The 23125-nt window shown below is 39.1% G+C and overlaps 1 protein-coding gene and 1 pseudogene across 1 annotated transcript in view; both read left to right on the top strand.

The window, feature by feature from the left end:
• Window positions 1-23125, top strand: part of BACH1 (BTB and CNC homology 1, basic leucine zipper transcription factor 1) — a 167888-nt gene that overhangs the window by 4676 nt on the left and 140087 nt on the right. The gene's annotated exons all lie outside the window — the stretch shown is intronic.
• LOC105553676 lies at window positions 22284-23119 on the top strand (annotated as a pseudogene).

The raw sequence follows: 23125 nt of genomic DNA, 5'->3' as shown, positions 1-23125 counted from the left end.
CCTGACCTAGATGGTGAAACCCCATCTCTACTAAAAATACACACAAACACGCAAAATTAGCTGGGCATTGTGGCGCATGCCTGTAATCCCAGTTACTTGGAAGGCTGAGCCAGGAGAATAGCCTGAACCCAGGAGGTGGAGGTTGTAGTGAGCTGAGATTGCACCACTGCATTCCAGCCTGGGCAACAGAGCTAGACTTCATCTCAAAAAACAAACAAAAACAAAAGCAAAACCAAACCAAAACAAAACAAAAAAGACATACCTGAGACCTGGCAATTTACAAAAGAAAGAGGTTTATTGGACTCAAAAGTTCCATGTGGCTAGGGAGGCCTTACAATTATTGTAGAAGGTGAAAGTCACATCTCATATGGTGGCAGACAAGAGAAGAGTGAGAGCCAAGCAAAAGGGGTTTCCAAGCAAAAGGGGTTTCCCCTTATAGAATCATCAGCTCTCATGAGACTTATTCACTACTGTGAGAACAGTATGGGGGAAACTCCCCCCATGATTCAGTTGTCTCCCACTGGGTCCCTCCCACAACACAACGGAATTATGGGAGCTGCAATTCAAGATGAGATTTGGCTGGCGACATAGCCAAACAGTATCAGTCTGTAAACCAAAAATAAAATTCTAAGCCCTTCAACCATCTGAACGAATCTCTCCTCTTGGCCAAGGGCATTCCAAAGTTAACCTGAAAAACTAGTTCAGGGCATGATGGGAAGGGAGAGTCAGAAGTGCCTCATTATATCCTCTTCCCTTTTGGAATTCAGGAAAAGCCTTCCAGCATTAACATCAACACAGACCTTAAGTCTTATAAGAAACATTTACAATCTATTCTCTCTGAAGCCTCCTAACTAGAGGTTTCATCTGCAAGATAAAACTTTGGTTTCCACAACCCCTTATCTTAACCTAGACATTCCATTCTATTGATTTCAGGTCTTTAGATAATAACTTAACTCTTTCAACCAATTGCCAATCAGAAAATCTTTAAAATCTACCTGTGAGCTGGAAGCCCCACTTCAAGTTGTCCTACCTTTCTAGATGGAAACAATGTACACCTTACATGTATTGATTGATATATTATGTCTCCCTAAAATGTATAAAAGCAAGCTGTACTCGACCACCTTGAGCACATGCCATCAGGACCTCCTGAGGCTGTGTCATAGGTGCATCCTTAACCTTGGCAAAATCAACTTCCTAAATTGATTGAGACCTGTCTCAGGTACCTTTGGATTCACAAATCTAAGAAACCATTGCCTAACCCAATGTCATGAAGATTTACTCTTATGCTTTCTGCTAAGACTTTTTTTTTGAGACAGAGTCTCACTCTGTCACCCAGGCTGGAGTGCAGTGGCACCGTGTTGGCTCACTGGAACTTCCATCTCCTGAGTTCAAGCAATTCCCCTGCCTCAGCCTATTGAGTAGTTGGGATTACAGGTGCCCACCACCACGCCTGGCTAGTTTTTATATTTTTAGTAAAGAAGGGGTTTCACCATGTTGGCCAGGCTGGTCTTGAACTCCTGACCTTAGGTGATCCACTCGCCTTGGCTTCCCAAAGTGTTGGGATTACAGGCGTGAACCACTGCTCCCGGCCTCTTCTAAGACTTTTATAGTTTTACCTGTTGTATTTAGGTCTATGGCTGACGTTGATAGTTTTACTGCTTATGTTTAGGTCTATGAATTTTTGTATATGGTGTGAAGTAGGGCTTACTTTATTCTTTTGCATATGGATATTTAGTTGTCCCAGCACCATTTGTTGAAAAGACTACTGTTTCTTCATTAAATTTTCTTGACATCTTTGCTGAAAAATAATTTGACCTATAAATGTAAGAGTTTATTTCTGAATCCAATTCTATTCTGTTGATCTATATGTCTATACTTATGCCAGTACTACATTGTCTTAATCATGGCAGTTTTGTAGTAAGTTTTGAAACTGATAAGCCTAAGTCCTACAATTCAAGGTTGTTTTGGTTATTGTGGTTCCTTTGAGTTTTCATACAAATTTTAGGATTGGCTTGTCAATTTCTGAAAACACATAGCTGAGATTTTCAGAAGTACTGAGTTGAGTATGTGGATTAATTTGTGAAATATTGCCACCTTAACACAAGTAAGTCTTCTCATCCATGAACATGAGATATCTTCCCATTTATTTAGATCTTCTTTAATTTCTTTCAATCATCTTTTATAGATTTTCACTGTACAAGTCTTTTACTTTAAAAAAATTACTCCTGAGGTTTTCTTTTATACTTTTGCAAACAAAATTTTTTATTGTATTTTTTATTGTTTATGGCTATTTTATAGAAATAAAATTCATTTCCATATATTAATCTTGTGTTCTGCAACCTTATTATGCTTGTTTATTAGAATCTCATAGTTTTTTGGTAGATTTTCCTTAGGATTTTATTTATGCAAGATTACATCATCTGCAAATAGAAATAATTTTACCTCTTCCTTTGTAATCTGTCAAGTCTGTGTTCTTTTTTATGTGCAGCCACTGAAGTGTCTGCCTGATCTGATTAGCAGTCAGCTAATTATTAGACAGAGATTTTCTTAAATGCTTTGAACTACTAAGTTTCCCAGTCTTTGCTGATGGGATATGTGTGTGCTTACCTTTTCTTTCTTTCTTTCTGCTTAGCTGCTCTGGCTAGACCTTCAATATGATGTTGACTAGAAGTGGTGAGAGCAGACATCCTTATCTTGTTGCTGAACTGTCTTTCACTATAAAACATGATGTTAGCTAGAGGTTTTTCATAGATGCCCTTTATTGGGTTGAGAAACTTCTCTTGTATGCTTAGTTTGCTGTGGGGGTGGGGGGTGGATTTCATCAATTGCTTTAAGAAAATCTATTGAGATGATTATGTGGGTTTATCTTTAATTCTACTAATATGGTATATTACATTGATAGTTTCTTATATTGAGCCAACCCTGCATTCCTGGGATAATCTTACTTAGTCATGGTGTATAATCCATTTTATATGTTGTTCATTATGGCCTGCTACACTTTTGTTGAGGATTTTTGCATCTATATTTATAAGATATATTAGTCTGTGGTTTTTTCTCTTTTCATATCTATATCTGATTATGGTATTATGGTGATATGGCCTCCATAGAATTAATTGGGAAATGCTCCTTTCTCTTCCACTTTTTCAGAAAAGTCTGTGAGTGATCTTCATTCTTTCTAAATTATTCAGTGGAATTCATCATTGAAATCACTTGAGCCTGGACTTTTTGTGATAAGTTTTTGGATTACTAATTCAATCTCTTTACTTAGTATAGGTCCATTTGGATATTCAGTTTCTTTTTGAGTCAGTTTTGGTAGTTTGTTTCTTTCTAGGAATTTGGCTACGTCATCTGGGTTATTTAATTTGTTAACACACAATTGTTTGTAGTATTTTCTTATAATCCTTGTATTTCTTTAAACATCCTAATGTTGTTCTTTATCATTTCTGATTTTAGTAATTGGAGTGATTTGTATTTCTTATATGGCATGTCTGCTAGTGATGAATTATTTTAGTTTTTGTTTATCTGGGAATATCTTACTTTTTCCTTCATTTTTGAAAGACATTTTTGCTTAATATAGAATTCTCGACTGATAATCTTTTTCTTTCAGCACTTTGAATATATTAACTCCCATTTCCTTCTGATCTCAATGGTTTCTGATGAAAAGCCAACAGTTAATCTTATTAAGAATCCTTTGTATGTGGTAAGCCATTTCTCTCTTGCTGCTTTCAAGATTCTTGCTTTGTCTTTGTCTTTTTACAGTCAGATTGCAATGTAACTGACTGTGGATCTCTTTGAGTTTATCCTACTTGAATTTATTTAGATTCTTGACTATGTATATGTTTGACCAAATGTGGAAAATTTTTGGCCATTATTTTTTCAAATGATATTTCTGTCTTTTTTTATCAATCTTTTCTCCTCTCGGACTGCCATATATTGGTATACTTGATAGTGTCCCACAGGTTTCTGAAGCTTGTTATTATTTTTTTAAATCTTTTTTCTTTCTGGTCCTGGATAATCACAGTTGGTCTATCTTCAAGTTCACTGATTCTTTCTTCTATGAGTTCAAATTTGTCGTTAATTCTGTCTAGTGAATTTTAATTTCAGTTATACTTTTCAACTTCAGAATTTCTGTTCTCTTAAAACAATAATTTATATCTTTTTATAGATAGTTTTGTTTGAGGAGACATTGTTCTCACACTTTGCTTTAATTCTTAAATGTGATTTCCTTTAGTTCATTAGATGATTAAAAGTCATTGTTTATTGAGTACTCATGGACACACATATGGCAAAAATAGACACTGGGGACTACTAGAAGAGGAAGGGAGGGAGGGGGCAAGGGTTAAAAAAACAACTATTGGGTACTGTACTCACTATCTGGGTTACAGGATCATTCATACCCCAAACCTCAGTGTCACACAGTATACCTATGCAACAAAATTGCACGTGTACCCATTGAGTCTAAAATAAAACATCAAATTATAAAACAAAAAGCAAAATAAAAATCTTTGTTTGCTAAATCCAAAGTCTGGACTTTGTCAGGGAGAATTTACTGCTTGTTTTCTATTGCATGGGACATTCTTTGTGTGTGTGTGTGTGTGTGTGTGTGTGTGTGTGTGTCTGTTTTTGTTAAAAACTGGACATTTTAAATAATATGTCTACTTGGGAAATCAGATGCTCTCTTCTCCCCAAAGTTTGTTGTTATTGTTGCTATTTTTTCTTACTATTATTATTTTTTATTCATTTGTTTAGTGACTTTCCTGCACTAATTCTGTAAAGTCTATATTCTTCTTTCATATGCAGCCATTGAAGTCTCTGCCTGGTTAGATTGGTAGTCAGCTAACGATTAGACAGAGATTTCCTTACATTCCTTGAACCAATAAGTTTCGCAGTTTTGGGTGATGGGATACATGTGTGGGTTGGGGTATATCTTTAATATTCCTACAGGCAGTTTACAACTTTGCCTTAAGCTTTCTTCCTGTTTGTGTGGAATCTTAAGGTAAGACAGAGGTGAGGAATTAGGATCTTCTCAGGTCTTTCCTGTGCAGACACATAGCCCTGCACATGTGAGTGACCTTCTGTATTTGCAGGAATATGTGTTTGCTTTCCAAAGTCGTTTATCGACATCTTAATTTCTTGGTTGTTGTATTTTGGTCAGTTTCCTGTTAGTTCCAACCAGTAACATTGTCTCAGGCAGCTGCAATGTGAAATAATTGGCACCTTTTTTTTTTTTTTTTAAACAAATGCCCTAGGGATAGGGCTGTTGGCACAGAGCAAATTCTGGGTTAGGTCAAACATAGAAAAGCCCCGAGAATGGATATTTTCAGGGAATTGCCACACAGGTCAAGTCTTAACAATTATGAGATTTGGGGGAAGTTTTATATCCATATCCATTTGACCCTCTCCAGTGGCTGCCAGCCTGCTGGTTTTCATAGCTACCATAGTTGCGAGGCTGTTGGTTTTCAATGTTACCATGGCATTGGGGTGGGGGAGTGGGATTAGGTCAAGTTAAAATGCCACAAAACAGCTCACTGGTCTTACCAAGATTCAGCCATTTTTCCTGACTAAACACTCCTTGACATTTTGCAATCTTTTAGTTAACTTCCAGAATTCTGAAAAAGTTAATTTTGACAATTTGTGCCACTGATTTCATTACTTTTATGGATGAGCAGATTTTTGATGGTTCTTATTGTACCATTCAAGAAGTACTCCCTTTTTTAGGATATTAAAAGATAAGTTTTTTTAAAAACATAAACCATGATACAAAAGTTATAAAAATAGTAAATGAACACACGCCAAAGACTTTATTTAACTCTTTATTTATTGTGAAGCATATTAAGATATTATACATTCAAAAGAGAATTAAATACACGTACACACAGAGGGAACTGAGAATGCTGAAATCATTTTACAGGCATATTGGGTTAATACCTACAGCCCAATGATCAATTGTATTTCACACGGCCCAATTCACTTTCATTTCTTCAGGCAAGCATCATTTGTGTTATTATCAGTTTCTGACAATATAGAGAGTAGTGAAGTAGCTGAAAGAGAGTAAAAGGCAAAGATACACTAGAAGGATAGATAGACAGAGTCTTGGTAATCTTTTTGACCACAGTAAAGTTTTCACAGTTTTTCCTGATAAGGGAATGGAGAGGAGAGGGTAGGGAGAAGCAGTATAACATTTTGAGACCCTGGACACGTGACTGAAACAGTGGAAAAGGACAGAGAAGAGTGCAGGGGTGTTCAAGGTAGCTGTTGCCGGCCTTGCCTTCAGTGATAAATTCTTCTCTATGCCCTGCTTCCTCATCTGTAAGGTAAAGATATGGAACAGCTGATTGCTAAGGCTCATCCCATTCCAGCTGTATTCAATTGTGGCCCTCAGACCTGCAGCATCAGTATCACCTGAGACTTGTTAGAAATGCAGCTCTTTAGGCCCCATCCTAGTTTTACTGAATCAGAAACTCCAGGGTAGATCCCAGCAAGCTCTCTAGGTGATTTTGATGCAGTTGAATTTTGAGAACCATTGCATACCAATTTTCTATGAGATGGAACTTTGATATTGATATGATATGGTTCAGCTGTGTTCCCACTCAACGCTCACCTTAAATTGTAAGAACCCCTGCCAGGTGCCAGGTGGAGATAGTTGAATCATAGGGCCACTTTCCCCGCTACTGTACTTGCGGTAGTGAATAAGTCTCACGAGATCTGACGGTTTTATAAATGGGAGTTCCCCTGCACAAGCTGTCCTGCCTGTCGCCGTGTAAGATGTGACTTTGCTCCTCACTGGCCTTCCACCATGGTTGTGAGACCTCCCTAGCCATGTGGAACCGTGAGTCAATTAAGCCTCTTTCCTTTATAAATTGCCCAGTGTCGTATACCTCTTTATTAGCAGCGTGGGAATAGACTAATACAGATATGAAGGAAACTCATTAGCTATCATGACAGCATATTTAGAATTTTCTCCTAAACTTTGAAAGCATCAGTTATTTCTGTGTGTAAAAGGAGAAAGTCAGTTTGGTTAACACTCTTTTTATTTTTTATATTAAAAAAGGAGTTCGGCCAGGAGCAGTGGCTCACGCCTGTTATCCCAGCACTTTGGGAGGCTGAGGAGGGTGAATCACGAGATCAGGAGATCGAGACCATCCTGGCTAACACGGTGAAACCCCGTGTCTACTAAAAATACAAAAAATTAGCCGGGTGCGGTGGCGGGCGCCTGTAGTCCCAGCTACTCATGGCGTGAACCCGGGAGGTGGAGCTTGCAGTGAGCTGAGATCTGGCCACTGCACTCCAGCCTGGGCCACAGAGCAAGACTCCGTCTCAAAAAAAAATAAAATAGAAAAAAAACCACAAAAAACAAAAAGGAGTTCATTTCTGCTTACTCAGAATTCATTATAGAGAGTAGCTTGTCATTGCTCTATGTCCATTTGTTGTAGGCAAAACCTCAATTCACAATTTATTTTAACATAACCAGTCCAAAGAAAGGTCAGAGAGGTATGTTTTGTAGCTTTGAGTTTTATATATTTTATATAGTTAGAAACTTTTCTCCTAGTCATCATAGTGGGGAAGGGCGAGGTCAGACTTCTTAAGTCTTGTGCTGGAAAGTTTTTGGTCCTTCTCTTCACTCACAAAGGCAGTCATTACAGGACACTATGGGTTGTGCTCGGAAAACTTCTGTATCAACCTCAGTCTTGGGTTGGGCACTTCTCTGCTTGCTTATGATGAGCTATTCCGTTTGTTTGGTGCAAAGTAGACTGGTCCTGTTTGTCAATATCATTTTCTTACGGTTTACAGCTATGGTGCACCATTTAAAATGATGGTTTTCAATATCCTAATTGTATTATATGTCCTTTGTACATTCTCAGCATGATGCTTTTTCCAGCGTTTTCTACAGTAGCTGTTCTTTGCTCAACCCCATCTAATCGACTGGTGCAAAGGTGATCACTGTTTCTAACTGGATGCCCTGGCCAGCTTTGAAAACTCTCTTAGCAATGACTTATATTTAAGCATAGGTCACTGATTACATTGGTCAAAGTAGTATCTATGAAGTTAAGAACAATGAGACCTCAGAACTAGTAGTCAAAACCTCACTGTTCATGATGTAGGGAAGTTTCTCCAGCAGGTGTTAATCGGTTTACTACAAAGAAAGCATTATGTCTGTGGTCAAATCTCTCAAAGACTTCTGATGTACATTCCTATTAAACACTCTGAGAGTCTTATAGTAAAGAAACATCTAACTGTGTTTAACTCACATTTTCAAACTTACTTGAGCATGAAACATTTTTATCACTGGCATATCTAATCACATCCAGTTTGGGAAAGGCAAGTGTAGAACATTTGAGATGATCTTTAGAACTTGTTAAAAGGAGGATTTCTTAAAAATCCAGGAATGTGGTGCGATGCTGAGTCCTCAAAGCCTCCCTGTGTTTCCATAACATAGATAAAATAAGACTGGACATTTCACAGAATCCTGTTTTACTCATCTAGTGATCGAAAGAGGCAAATTATGTGAGGGACCGTCCTATGCAACAAAGGAGCAACACAAATGCGAGTTATTCAGTGATTATGATAACCAAGTTGACTGCAGCTTTGTTACTCAAAATGTGGCCCATGAAAGCAGAGCATTGCAATCACCTGAGTACCTGTTAGAACTGCAGTCTCAGGCCCTAATCCAGACTCATTTTATCTAAAGCTGCATTGTAGCAAAATGTGATTCCTATGCAGGTTCAAGTCTGAAAAGCATTGATTGCAGCCTTTTGCATTCTTCCTCTTCCTGACATATCTTAAGCTCATTTCTTCTACCTCCTTTCTCTTGCTGCCTACCCCAACTGGAATTCTTTGCAATACTTCTCTTCCTGAAAATTCATAATCTTTACCATTCACTTCCATCGAAATTTTGTTCCTCTTTTCCTTCTCTGAATTCTAACATTATATGTGGTTTATTTTATGCCAATATTATGCCTGGACCTCGGAAATTTCTCAGAAGACCACAGTAAACTTTAGAAAAATTTTAAAATTCCATAAATTGTTCAACAGTTGTTTTCGTCTGTTTCCTGCTGTACCAAAATGGATAATTTATAAAGAAAAGTTTATTTAGATCATGGTTCCGGAGGTTAGGAAGTCCAAATGGCACTGGCATCTGGCAAGTGGCATCCCATGGCAGAAGGGTGGAAGGTGGGATTGAACCCATGAGATAGAGACAGAAATAGGGGCCAAACTTAGGCTTTTATCAGAAGCCCACTCTTGTGATAATTGACCCACTTCCAATATACCGGCATTAATCCATTCATGACAGCAGAGCCATTATATTTTCTTTATAGTGTTAACTTCTTAAATAAAGGCTCCATCTTCCAATACCCTTGCAATGGCAATTAAATTTCAACATGAGTTTTTGTGGGGACATTCAAAACATAGGAACTGTCAATTAGTTTTTCAAAGTCAGTCTCTCTAGGTCTTTCTTTAGTTATAGGAAGGGACAGGGTGTGGGGCTGGGTGTGTTAATAATCCCTTTCCATTTAATAAAGTTGCTAAGAGTTAAAAATCTAAGTTCTGCCTATACAAAAAATGACATTCATTATCACAATAGTTTAATTTCGGATGAGATTGGGCACGTGCAGAGTGGTGTGGCTGTAGACACAATAGTTTCAGATATCAGACTGTCAGAACCATACAGTGATAGCCGAAATAAGCACCGAAGACCCCGTGTACAGTAGCAAAGACGCTTCCTTAACGGCGCCACTGCTCCAGGATGGGGTTGAGGTGTTGCTGGGGTTTGGTAGCCACATTGCTTGTAAAGACACTGTACCTGCTCCTTCCCTCCCTAGGATAAAGTTGTAAGAATATCATAATGAGAAATTTTAGGCTACATATAGATTTTTCCACTGTAGGTAGATGAAATCGCGTATTCTGGTTAGACATTACATAAAACTTCTGAGATTTGAACATGCTTTCTTTAGACAAATGAATGTAATTTTTGATGATCTAATATTCTGCACGTTTCTGGAGGAAGCAGTTAAAGACAAATTTAAATTCTGACAAAGATTTATTCAACTTGTTCTTTGGTGGGAAAGGGGAGCTGAACGATAAAATTGCAATGATTCAAAACTCATAATATTCCTTGTTCCAAGTAAATAATGAGTTTCTAGATAACAGAATTCAAAAAAAGTTCCTGTAAATTTTCCCTCCTTCAATACTGTCACAAATATCTATGCATGGCCAGTAAATAATGTAGCCTTAATACATTAAAAGATGAATCATGTAAAAGGAAGTGAAAATGACAAATATGGGGAAAATGTGATACAAAGAAGTGCATTATGTGTTTAGTTGAGAAACCATGAAAACTTCAGTGAAAAAACTAAGTGCATGAGGTCACTAACTCAACATTTTAAATCCCTCTGCTGAATTTTCATGGTTTGTAAGCAATCTGAAGGGCATTCAGGCTTCTAGGAAGAAGTTTTGCAACTTTGAATTTTTGCCTGTCTCTTGGCCTTAATACAGCAATTTAAAAATAAAGTATCAAGGGAACTCAGCCTGCCTCTAAATTGAGGACTAATATTCTGCCTTTACAAGCCTGTGACATCACATAGCTTTTTACTTTACAAAAGCTCAAATTCACTGAGCATTAAGATATTAAGAACCTAGTCATGCACAGAAAACATGAGTTATTTTCTAATTTCCCAAAGTGATTGACTGTGAAACTCCAGAACAGCGTTGTCCAAAACAACTTTCTGTAATAGGCTGGGCACAGTGGCTCATGCTTGTAATCCCAGCACTTTAGGAGGCCAAGATGGGTGGATCACCTGAGGTCAGGAGTTCGAGACCAGCCTGGCCAACATGGGGAAACCCTGTCTCTACTAAAAATACAGATATTAACTGGGGTTGGTGGTGTATCCCTGTAGTTCTAACTATTTGGGAGGCTGAAGCAGGAGAATTACTTGAACTCAGGAGGCAGAGGTTGCAGTGAGCCAAGATTATGAAACTGCTCTCCAGCCTGGGCAACAGAGTGAGACTGTCTCAAAAAACAAAACAAAACAAAACAAAAAACAACCTTTTCTGTAATGATGAACATTTTCTATGTATATGCTGTCCAACGTGGTGGCCACTACCAAATGATGTTTATTTTTTAAAAACTTTAATTAATTAAAATTTAAGTTTAAATAGCTACATGTGGCCAGTGGCTACATGGTTGGATAATGCAATCTTAGGAATATTTTCTTTATGGTGTTAACATAAAATTTAAAGCATTATTTTTATGTCTTAATACTATTTTCTAATTTATGTATATAGAAAAAAACCCTTTAATACCTTAGATGAGAACAAATTTTTAGTGCCATTCCTTAGAGATTATTTTCATGGAAATAATGATGTAAGTGGTCCATTAGATGATGTTATATGAGTCATAGAAATGCTTGATATAAAGTCCAAAATATCCTCACACATGTGGTCTGTGAGGCAGGTTTCTACATAGAAAAAAGATGGAGGAAATTATGAGCACAGGGAAGGAGGTGAAATCATTGCTGGTGCCATACGTCTAGATCTTCTCTTTTCTTCTATTGTGATTTATGTTCTTTCTAAATGACTTTACTGAGCCCTTTGATTTATTTTGTGGTAAATAAAAAGATGAAATATTTTATCCTTTTCTGATGTTTAAAATCTGAGATTAGTCTAAATAAGGAGACCCATTTTTTTGAGGCATACGCTGCCTACCTGTCATCATACCACTGGCCAAGCCTTTAGACAATGAACTAGTACATGTGATAGCCTCCACAATACTCCCTTTGAGCTCTTTATTTTCTAAATGTCTTGCTAATGGAGTTTCTTAAAACTATTTTTTCTTGAAGTATTTCCTTCAGGATTGGTTTATATACCACACAGGAAACCAGTTTCATTACTTGATAATTGTGCTTTGGTTATATAACCAATTTTTTGAATGGGCTGGACTTAGGAGGCCAAGTAGAAATCAGTCTCGTTCTTTCAAACCCCCTTTCGGATTTCTTTCATGTCTATGGATAAATTCATCTTAAAGATCCTATTTTCAGATATTAAACAGTCCAGCCCATGGGAAAACAATATTCACATGTAAAATAATGAAGTTGGATCTTTACCTAACATCATATATAAAAATTAACTCAAGGTGGATCAAAGATCCATATGTAAAACCTAAAATTATGTAAATCTTAGAAAAAACAGAGGGCAAAAGCTTCACAACATTGGATTTGAAAATGATCTTTTGGTGGCTATTATACCTAAGGCAAAGGCTGTAAAAGGAGAAATAAATGAATTGGGCTTCATGAAAAAATTTTAAAATTGGACATCAAAGAAAATATCAACTGGCTAAAAAGACACCCCACGGAATGGGAGAAAACAATTGCACTCATAGAAGAGATTGATTAGTATCCAGAATATATAGAGAACTCCTAAAACTCAACAACAACAAATGACCTGATTCAAATGGGCAAAGAACTTGAATAGGCATTTCTTCAAAGAAGATATATAAATGGTCAATAAGCATGTGAAAAGATGTTCAACATTACCAGTCACTAGAGAGATGCAAATCAAAACTAAAAGGAGATATCACTCCAGTAAGTAAGCTATGTGATCAGATGACTGCTTATGAGCTTTGCTTAGCGACCTCATCTGATGGAGAGCCTCCTATAGCCTCTCCTTTAGGGGTTGCTTTGCCCTGTCAGGCAGATGCCTTCTATATGGTCCTTTCAAGTCTTCCCAACATGGTTACCTTCCATAGTCTCCATTTAACCCCTAGAGCACTCAGCACCTGGCCTCAGACAGAGTCTGAGGGTGTAGGCAGCTTCTCTTCACTTTGCTTAGAAGGGAGCTCTAGCCAGCCTCTCATTAGACTTTGTCAGGTGAGAATCGGGCACCTGTCCTGTGTCCCTGTAAGTCCAGGAAACTCTAGTTCCTCTCAGGGCCCACGCTGTTGCTGAGGCCCAGAACCAGCACCAGCTGGCTAGGCGTGGGGGATGATGGGAAGGGTGTGGAAGTATAAGCTGTCTTACTCCCTTCCTGCCAGACACCGCAATCTCTATAAGCAGTTATTCTGAAGACTCTCATTCGGCATGCACTATGGACTGAACGCGTGTCCCCCGCCCCACCTACATTCATATGCTGAAACTGTAATCTCCAAGATGATGGTATTAGGAGGTGGAGACTTTGGGAGGTAATTAGGTGGAGCCCTCATGATGGGACTGGTGCCCTTTTAAGAGACACGAGAGAGCTTGTTTCCTCTCTCTCCACCATGTGAGGACATAACCAAGAACTGACTCAGCCTGCACCTGGGTCTTGCACTTCCAGCCTCCAGAACTGGAAGAAATACATTTCTGTTGCTTAAGCCACTCAGCCGATGATATTTTAGCAGTCTGAACTAAGGCAATGTAAGAATGGGAGAGAAGCGCTCCAGCTGCTCTCCCGGGGCGGGGGAACAAACATACAAATAAATCCCTATTAATCTTCATACTCCTCCTGAATGGAAACTGAAGGAAGGTGAAGTAGATGAGGTTCAAGTCACCTCTTAGCAAATCATGCACAGATATTCTAACACTCTCTTTAGGTTTTAAAACATGGTACACCACGATAATTCCACCGAACTAATTAATTGTCTCTGGTTGGAGAAATCTCAAAATTGTGAGGTACATGATTTAGAAAGAACAAGGAATATAAATACATTTAAAATATTTTTCCTAACCTCTCCGTACTAAAATGCAAAAAAAACCAAACCATCTTCTCTTAAGCATGAATCACCTCAGAATAGCCCACGATGCACACTAATATGTGGAAATACCTTCATGGGATTTAGATATATTTACATTTCAATTATAGAATTAAGATGATTTTGGAAAACAGATAAAGAGACATTGAAATGTGGAGAAGTTGATCTCTCATGCACTCATGCAAAAGAGTTGATCTCCTCTCTTTGGCAATATCCCACCTACCTTTCCCCGTAACCCTCTGCATTCTTGCTCTTGCCACACATGGAGGCATAGATACGTGCTTGCAGATATACAGAAACACAGACACAGACACACAGACATATACACATACACACACAGACACATATGTATACACACAGACACACATACACATCAGGCACACACACACACACACACACACGCACAGATACTTAGACACACCTGTGTATGGGAAAACAAGCCCTTAGTCTTTCCACTTCCTATTTGTCCTGTGATCCTTCTTCTATACCATATGCTCCATTTCAATCTTCCAATGCCATTTACCATGTTCTGGATCTCCCGTGCCTTGTATATCCTGACAACATTTGTGTGTCTTTCGTCCCAGGCCTTTGGGCTTTACTTTCTACTCACTGCCAAGAAAAATTCCCGATAGTGTTCTTGGTGGCGGAAAAAAAAAGACATTCTTATGTGATATCTCTCAGGCACCAAATGTACACCTGACAGGCAAGTGGCCTTTGGAAATTTACTGTGTGAATCCACAAGATTGCCTCTAATGCCCATAGAAGAGGTACTTAGGGAATGTCAGGACCTTCTTTGCTCTCTTCAGTTCACACCACATAGACAAGCTTATAAAGAATTCCTTCTAGGAGGTTATTTGACATCTATTGAATTAGCTTTGGGGGTTCAGCCAAAAATAAGGTAACGGAAACATTTTCACACCCTATTACATAGTAGATACTGTCCAGATTTAATATATGATGTTTCTACTATTTGCAAGTAGAATTATTTATCAGTAAGTCCTAAGTAGCTTTTTAAAAATGATGAGAGTTTCATGGAGACTAAAGCTTTCTCACAAGTTTAATTTTGAAGTTTTTCATTATTTTCTTTGTCTTCATTAGTCTTTAAGCAGCAAGTTCTCATTATAAACTAAACTATGCAAAGTGTGTAATATACAAGACACTCCTCCCACTCCCTTGCAGCCGGGGGCATCCATGAACTTAGTAAAGATTGTTTCAGCAGAAATGCAAAAAGAGTCAACTTTTGGCCTTAGGCTGCAAAAAAGTCCCTTGAATCCTCCCAATTTTTGTTCAGCACTTTCATTGGTTAATTCCTACTCATTAAAAAAAAATCACTTAATTGAGGTAAGACTGCTATACAAAAAGCCATACCTAATTAAAACGTACAACTTAATGAGTTTGGAGATTAGTATATACCCATGAAACCATCACCACAGTCTATGGCACAAACCTATTCATCACCTCCAAAAGTTTCCATCTATCCTCTTCATTTATTGTATTTTTGGTGATAAGAATCCTTAACATAAAATCTACTTAGTAGGTTTGTAAGTATACAATACAATATTGTTAGGTTATGCAACATAAAAAATACCACTCATTCTTTATCACTTGGCTCTGGTCTCATCTCTTCATAATACCTTTGCCAGTTTCTACTAAGTTCTCGTATTTTGACTTGATAGTGTTAATGCATACCCTTATCTCAGTACTTCATATGCACCTTGAAATTAGCCATGTTGCCTCTTAGTCCTTACAATGTTCTCGGAAGAAACTATGTCTTATTCATCTTTGTTACCCCTCTTCCAAAGTGCCTGTTACATAGTAGGTGCTCAATATATTTTTATTGAATAGAGAGAAATAGGTAAGATTAGGATCTATTTCTGATCACATTTTACAGGCAAGAAAACTAACGCTATCCAGGAATGGGCAAACTATTTCAGTAAAGGGCCAGAGAGAAAATATTTTATGCTTTTTTGGCCATCTGGACTCTTTCACAATTACTTAACTCTGCTGTTGTAGCGGGACAGCAGCCATAGACAATCTGTAAATGACTGGGTGTGGCTGCGTTCCAATGAAACTTTATTTACAAAAACAGATGGCACACAGATTTGTGTCTAGGGTGCTAGTTTGCAGCTTCTCCTGTACTAAACTAAGAGTGATTTACTGACTTAGTTTCATATCTAGAGTGTATTTGTGTATGGCAGAACTCAGTCTTTTAACATAGTTGAATGATAGTATATTGTGGTGGAATAGTAATCTTCTCAATAGTTTGCTAGTGGTCTAAAGATCTGATGTTCAATCAAAGATGTGTAATTTACTACTAAGAGGAAGCAAGTTAAGCCTCTCTAATTCTAATATACTTGTGAGTGGGAAGATACAATGAATATCAGCTGTTCAACAAAATAGTGCATGCTTAAGAACAATCTGTTCCCCATGGTCTCCTAGGTCATCAAGAGAATGGACTCTTTAATGGACAAGAATTATGTGCTCAATAAAATGGTAATATTGGCTCTGCCTGTCAAAGGAAGTGTTCATTATTCACAGGTGTATATTTATCAGCCTCCTCCTGAGTTGATGCCTGTTTCCCCACCATTTCTTGGCATTAAAGACTTCCTCTGGTAGGTCTGTCTCCTCACAGGGCTCCATGTGGTCTGGGCTGGATCTTTGCATATATTGCTCTTCCCAAAAGGATGTAGGGGTGTTAGAGGATAGATTCCAAGATCTCCAAGGTCCCAAGCAGTCCTCAAATTTATTAGCTTTTATCTCCTTTCAAATGCATCTTTTCCATGCAAGCCCCTACTGACTTGGAACGTTTTCTAAGTTTAAATTAGCTCTTTCTTCTCTGACCTCAAGTTGCTGGGGCACATATGGCAGGATTATCTTGGCTATTAATCTGTTCTCTGTGTAATTCCCTCTCCTTCTGTTTCTTACCTTCAGTGAACCCAGGGGCACCCGTAGACTGACTACACATTGATCTAAGCATTTCAGATGCTTGCTTGTAAAGACTACCTGAACCTGAGGCTGAGACCATGAGAAGATGGAAGGGGGGTGATTGGGATATGAGAGAAAAGTGTGGAGGCAACAGATTTTTCAGAGTGAAGCCAGGAAGTGGAAGGAGGACCAGGAAGTGGAAGGAGGACCAGGAAGTGGAAGGAGGGCCAGGAAGTGGAAGGAGGGCCAGGAAGTGGAAGGAGTCAATGCCACACTGTGCTTGAAATCAACTTGCCCTCAGTGACTCAGTGCCTGTGGACAACATACCATCTAAAAGTGTTGGGTCCTTATTTGTCCCCTGAACAGAAAGTAGGCTGAAAGAGCAGAAAACGTGAAAGAAAAACATGGTGTCCTGGCCTAGATGCAACTGATTGGAACAGCTGGGAATTTCCCTGTGCGATTGAACAACTCTGGACCTACCACTGCTGTTACACACTGCTTCACCTTTAATGGTTGTTATTTCTCATGGGTTAGTCTTGTTTTTAGTTACTATTTTATGAAGAAATTTCTTCCTCTCAAAGTGGATAGAATAAGATCAACCTCATGGAGTTATTGTGGGGATTAAATAAGAGGACGTGTGGCCTGGGCGCAGTGGGCTCATGTCTGTAATCCCAGTACTTTGGGAGGCTGAGGGGGTGGAGCCCTTGAGGTCAGGAGTTTGAGACCAGCCTGGCCAACATGGCGAAACCTCGTCTCTACTAAAAATACAAAAATTAGCTGGGCATGGTGGTGCACACCAATAATCCCAGCTATTCAGGAGGCTAAGGCAGGGGAATCGTTTGAACCTAGAAGGCAGAGGCTGCAGTGAGCCAAGATTGAGCCATTGCACTGCAGCCTGGGTAACAGAGTAAGACTCTGTCTCAAAAAAAAAAAAAAAAGCATACGTGAAATGCCTCTGAAATTATTATGATATTCCAAAATAAAGAATTGTTATACGTTGAAAGCTCCCTGAGGATCAAGTTTTGGACTCCTCTCATTTCACATAATGACTCATATGACAGCATATCATCAAGATATGGTTTATGAGATTTTCCTGGAATTACATCGTATTGATGACACAGTTATGCATCTTTGCAATTACAAAATTCCTCCTACATTGAATGTTGTTATTCTCCCTTCATGATTCAGTTCAAATGCCTTCTCTGTAACGCCTTTGTCAACATCCCACTTCCTCCAGTCTCCCCACTGTTCTGCTCATAATTCTCCTATCCACATCACATTGTGTAATGATTGTTTATTTACATGTCTGATTATCCTGCTAGTTTGTGAGCACTTGGAGACGAGAAAACACACAACCCATATTTTATTCATGTCTGTATGCCCGACGTGTGCACCAGCTGACAGCATAAATGCTCCATGTATATTCAATATTTCCTAACTGTAAAGTTGAGAATAGCCCTTCAGCTTTGGGGTTTTGCTGATGTTCTCAGTGAAACCCAAGTTTGGAACTCTAATAAATATATTCGACTATTTCTTGGGCCTATAAATGCGGCTTGGAACTAAAGACATATGGTCTACTATAAAAATCTTCTGAATGGTCTCTATTCCTCTATTCATGTTTCCTTTCAATCATTCTCCAATTTCTGCCAAAGAGAATGTTCCAAAACAAATCTGTCTATTACTTTCTTAATTAAAAGTCTTCAAAGTCTTCCCCTTGCTAAGGGATTAAAATTTTTTTAGGATGGCATCCAAAACCTTACTTAACTTGATCCTTTTTGCCTTCCATGACTTATCTCTTGATGCATCTTCTCCATTCTCCCCTCATTCCGCCACCAATACACACAACTACCCCATACCCCTGCACTTTTCCACCCCACCTACCTGCTTTATAGATGCTGAATTACAAGTAATTATCTAAATGGACCACACTGCAGGAACTTCTGTAGCCATTTTCCATCATCATCCTGTTCTTTCATTGTTGTTTCTATTTTCTTTTTTTATCTCCCTGATTTTTTAAACCATATTTTACAGTCAGGTGAATTCTCCACTTGTTAACATTTACTGACTCTCATGGTGGTAGAGATGGATTTTTTCCTAGTGTGCCTGTGTGTGGGTGAGTTTTGTTTTATTTGCTTATTTTATTGTGAGATCATTTTCAGCAGGGGTTGATTCGCTTCCCATTCCCAGGTAGTAGAAGTACCAGTTTTGCTAGTTTCCTAGTGGCTTTATGGGTCCTAGACAAACTCTATGTTAATGTCCCAACTTGGGATTTTGATAGCATGGGGACAATATAAATTGGAGCCTTACATGCTTGTGTGCCTTAGGTTTGGAATTTCTCATTTTTTCCCTACTGAGTCGCGAGTAGATGGCAAACTTCCTTGCTACTTCTCTAGGCTTTTGGGTGGAGTATTTCTAGTTTCCTTTTCACAGATGGGCCTGGCTAAATGTAGAGGTTTCAGCTCTAGCTCTCCACTTCACATCTCACGTGGGTCAGTGTCCTTACCCTCTTCCTGCCGGGACATGAAAACTCAGCTGTATTGCTAAGGAGGCCTGACAGCCCCGTGAGAGGCTGCTACACCAGCTCCATTTACTAGCATGTATTTAATTTCCCTCTTCCTTGCTTAAACCTATGGGTTTGTTTCCATTTTCTTTTTTCAAGCTCAACCATTTTTCCTTATGCTGTTTTATCTAGCACGTGGGAGAATTGGTGTCAGTGTAGTCTAATAGATTGTTGGAGGGCCTCTGTGTTACCTGCTGTGGTTATACCCATGTCCTCCTTTACATGGAACACTCTGTCGTCAAACCAACCAGACTGCAGGGCAACCTTGCTCATCTTTCATACTCAGCCAAGCATCCCCTTCTCTATTGAACTTTTTAAAACCTTTCTCCAGATTAGAATTAGTCTCTTCCTCACTGGTACTTCCACACACTGTTTAGTTTTAAACCATAAGACCCGTGACACTAGTGTGCTTACATTGTGTTCATGAGTCCTTTTTCCTTCCTGAAGATTATATTTTATCTTTGCGTCCTTAGGGTCCTGCACTTTGCAGGGTCCATAACAGGCATTTAATACAAGCCAAATAATGAATGAATGAGTGAATACATAAAATGGGTGGATAATAAGAAATACCATAATAGTAGGAATAATAGAATTTCACAGTTCCCCTGGGTCAGGCATGGTGGTATGCACCTGTAGTCCTTGCCACCCAGTAGGCTGAGGCAGGAGAATCACATGCACCCAGGAGTGCCAGCCTGGAATAAAGTGTGATTACGCCACTGCACTCCAGCCTGACAATAGAGTAAGACCCGAAAAAAAGAAAAGTTCCTCTCTCTCTGTCTTTATGCCGTGTTTCTAGGCCACATCTATAAATTAATTAAGAAAGTCAAATTTAAACAAATATCCTGATAAGAAGTGAAATGTAAGATGTTTATTGAAACTAGCAGCAATCACATCTTGTGCCCCCCATGTGCCAGGCACATTAAATTCACACATCTACTTTTTATAGCAACCTTTTGATGTAGGTGCTATGAATATTCTTTTTACACATGAGGGAATTGAGTCACCAAAAGGTTGAATAACTTGACCAAACTCAAAACTGTTCGAGCTAGGATTTGAGCTCAGGTAGTTTGGCTCTAGAGTCTGTATTTTTAACCATAATATTAGATAACCTATCAATACTAATGAAGGAGACAGATGGAAGTTTCTGGGTCCATTTTTTTAAAGCAATTATTTGTGAGTTTAAAGTAAATCATTATTTTCTAATGAATACTCAGGTTCTTCTTAGAACCCTGCCATGTGGGAAGATAAAAGTCTCACTCAGTAAAATACCTCTAAATTTAACTGATAGGTCTAAAAATCCTCCCAGAATTGAATCTAGATCTCAGATGTTGTTATTTAAACACCTTTCTTTCTGTTTTCCTTCCTTATTCACAGAAAAAAAAAAAAAAACAAATACAGCCACCTCCTTCTGGTCTTCCTAGAAATATAAGTTGAAGCTTTATTAGAAATCATTTGGTATACACCCCTTTTCCTTAAAATCTGGAAAGCACCACCAATATTTTGAATTTATTTTATTTTATTTTATTTTTATTTTTGGGATGTAATCTCACTCTGTCACCCAGGCTGGAGTGCAGTGGCATGATTTTGGCTCACTGCAACCTCCACCTCTCAGGTTCAAGCAATTCTCTCACCTCAGCCTCCCAAGCAGCTGAGACTACAGGCGCCCGCCACCATGCCCAGCTAATTTTTGTATTTTTAGTAGAGGCAAGGTTTCACCATGTTGGTCAGGGCAGTCTTGAACTCCTGACCTCAAGTGCTCTGCCTGCCTGGGTCTCCCTAAGTGCTGGGATTGCAGGCGTGAGCCACTGGGCCAGGCCATTTTGGATATACTGATACAAAGTCACCCTGCTCATTCATTCTCCTTATCACCAACCAAGAAGTAAGAATCAAGACATACTGGTTGGAACAAAACAACAGGCTCCATCTGCCCAGTCGTTTTGACTGTCATACCTTCTGCGGGTGGTAACCACAATGCTTATACTTGTGGATGCAGAGGCCCAGTGATTCCTGCATTGCAAATATGATCTCATCTCTTATCAGAGCTCCAGTATTGGAATTTTGTGGGGAAGTGATAATCTTCCCTGAATGTAAGAGTGGGCGAAAGAATCTCAAACCACAAGACTCATTGACCATGAGCAAAATGGGAATGTGTTTTTGGAGCAGCAGAAGCTTTTTACTTAGGATTATTAAAGAATATGCTAAAGAGAGATAAGCAACTTGAACGGTTACTAAATATACCAAGCATGCATGTGGCTGAGATATGTGGGGTTATGTGCAGCTGAACAAACAAAATGACTATTTCTGTAGGGACCCTGAGTGCGTGGCGCTTTGGGTTTGATGACGCATCTTACTATTTAAGGAAAGCTGGAGATTTGTCCTATCTGAGGTCCAGAATAGATTTTTCTCTTCAAGAGAAAATTAGTTTTTTAATGTTTGAATGGACTTTGAGTAAAATGTATCTGTCATGAAAACATCCAATAATTTACCATGCCACCAAGACGGCACAGCCTAAGAGCCATGCTGGGATCAGAAGAAAATTGATATAATTGTTAGAGTACAAAGGGCTTCATTTTTTCTTTTCCTTTTTGGCAATAAACTGACTCCATTACAGTGTTAGTGAGTTTCAGAAAACAGATGGTTATTGACATGAGATTACTTGTGAAGCATAGTGTAGATCATTCAGGTGAAAAAGATTGTGTTTTTTTTCTTTTAAGCTCAAAGTACTATATTTAGATCAATATTTAAACACATAGTAGAACTTATTAAAAGTAGTAAAACTGAAATGTTTGTCATTTAATGAATGATTGGCAACCTGCTTAAGGTATCTTAGCCACGCAGGTATTTAAAAGGAAATTAGGCTCTCTGCTCCTCTGGTTTGACAGCCATATTTTCTCGTGCAGTGTCAGCCATGTCCCTGAGACACCATGGTGGAAGTGCAGGTCAGACTAAATGGATTTGGCCATATTGAGTGCCTGGTCACCAAGGCTGCTTTTAACTTTGGGAAGTAGTTATTGTTGTCATCAATGACCCTTTCATTGATCTCAACTACGTGCTCTGCATATTCCAGTATGATTCCATGGCATTGTCAAGGCTGAGAATGGGAAACTTGTCATCAGTGGAAATCTTATCACCATGTTCCTGGAGGAAGATCCCACCAAAAGCAAAAGGGGTGATGCCAGTGCTCATTATATTGTGGAGCCCACTGGCATCTTACTCCCACTGCCATGGAGAAGGCTGGGGCGTACTGAGAGTGGGGAGTCTAAATGGTCATCATCTCTGCCCTCTCTGTTGATGACCCCATGTTCATGATGGGGGTGAACCATGAGAAGTTCAAAAACAGCCTCAAAATCATCAGCAATGCCTCCTGTACCACCAACTTCTTCGCCCCCCTGGCCAAGGTCATCCATGCCAACTTTGGCATCATGGAGGGACTCATGACCACAGTCCATGCCATCACTGCCACCTACAAGACCAGGGAATGGTCCCTCTGGGAAACAGTGGTGTTACAGCCGTGGGACTCTCCAGAACATCATCTGTGCATCTATTGGTGCTGCATCTACGAAGCTGAACAAGAAGCTCACTGGCACGTCCTTCTGTGTCCCCACCACCAATGTGTCGATCATGGACCTGATCTTCTATCTGGAGAAACCTGCCAAATATGATGACATCAAGAAGGTGGTGAGGCAAGCATTGGAGGGCCCCTTCAAGGGCCTCTTGGGCTATACTGAGCACCAGGCTCTCTCCTCCAACTTTAACAGTGACACTTATTCTTCCACTTTCCATGCTGGATCAGCATTGCACCCAAGAACCACTTTGTCAAGCTCGTATCCTGATATAACAATGAATTTGGCTACAGCAATAGGGTGGTAGGCCTCAAAGGAGTAAGGCACCCAGACTGCCAGCCCCAGTGAGGGCAC

Source organism: Mandrillus leucophaeus, unplaced genomic scaffold (assembly GCF_000951045.1).
Source record: "Mandrillus leucophaeus isolate KB7577 unplaced genomic scaffold, Mleu.le_1.0 Scaffold600, whole genome shotgun sequence".
Classification (NCBI taxonomy): Eukaryota; Metazoa; Chordata; class Mammalia; order Primates; family Cercopithecidae; genus Mandrillus; species Mandrillus leucophaeus.
The sequence above is the reverse complement of the archived record's forward strand: the minus strand, read 5'-3'. Positions and strand labels throughout refer to the sequence as shown.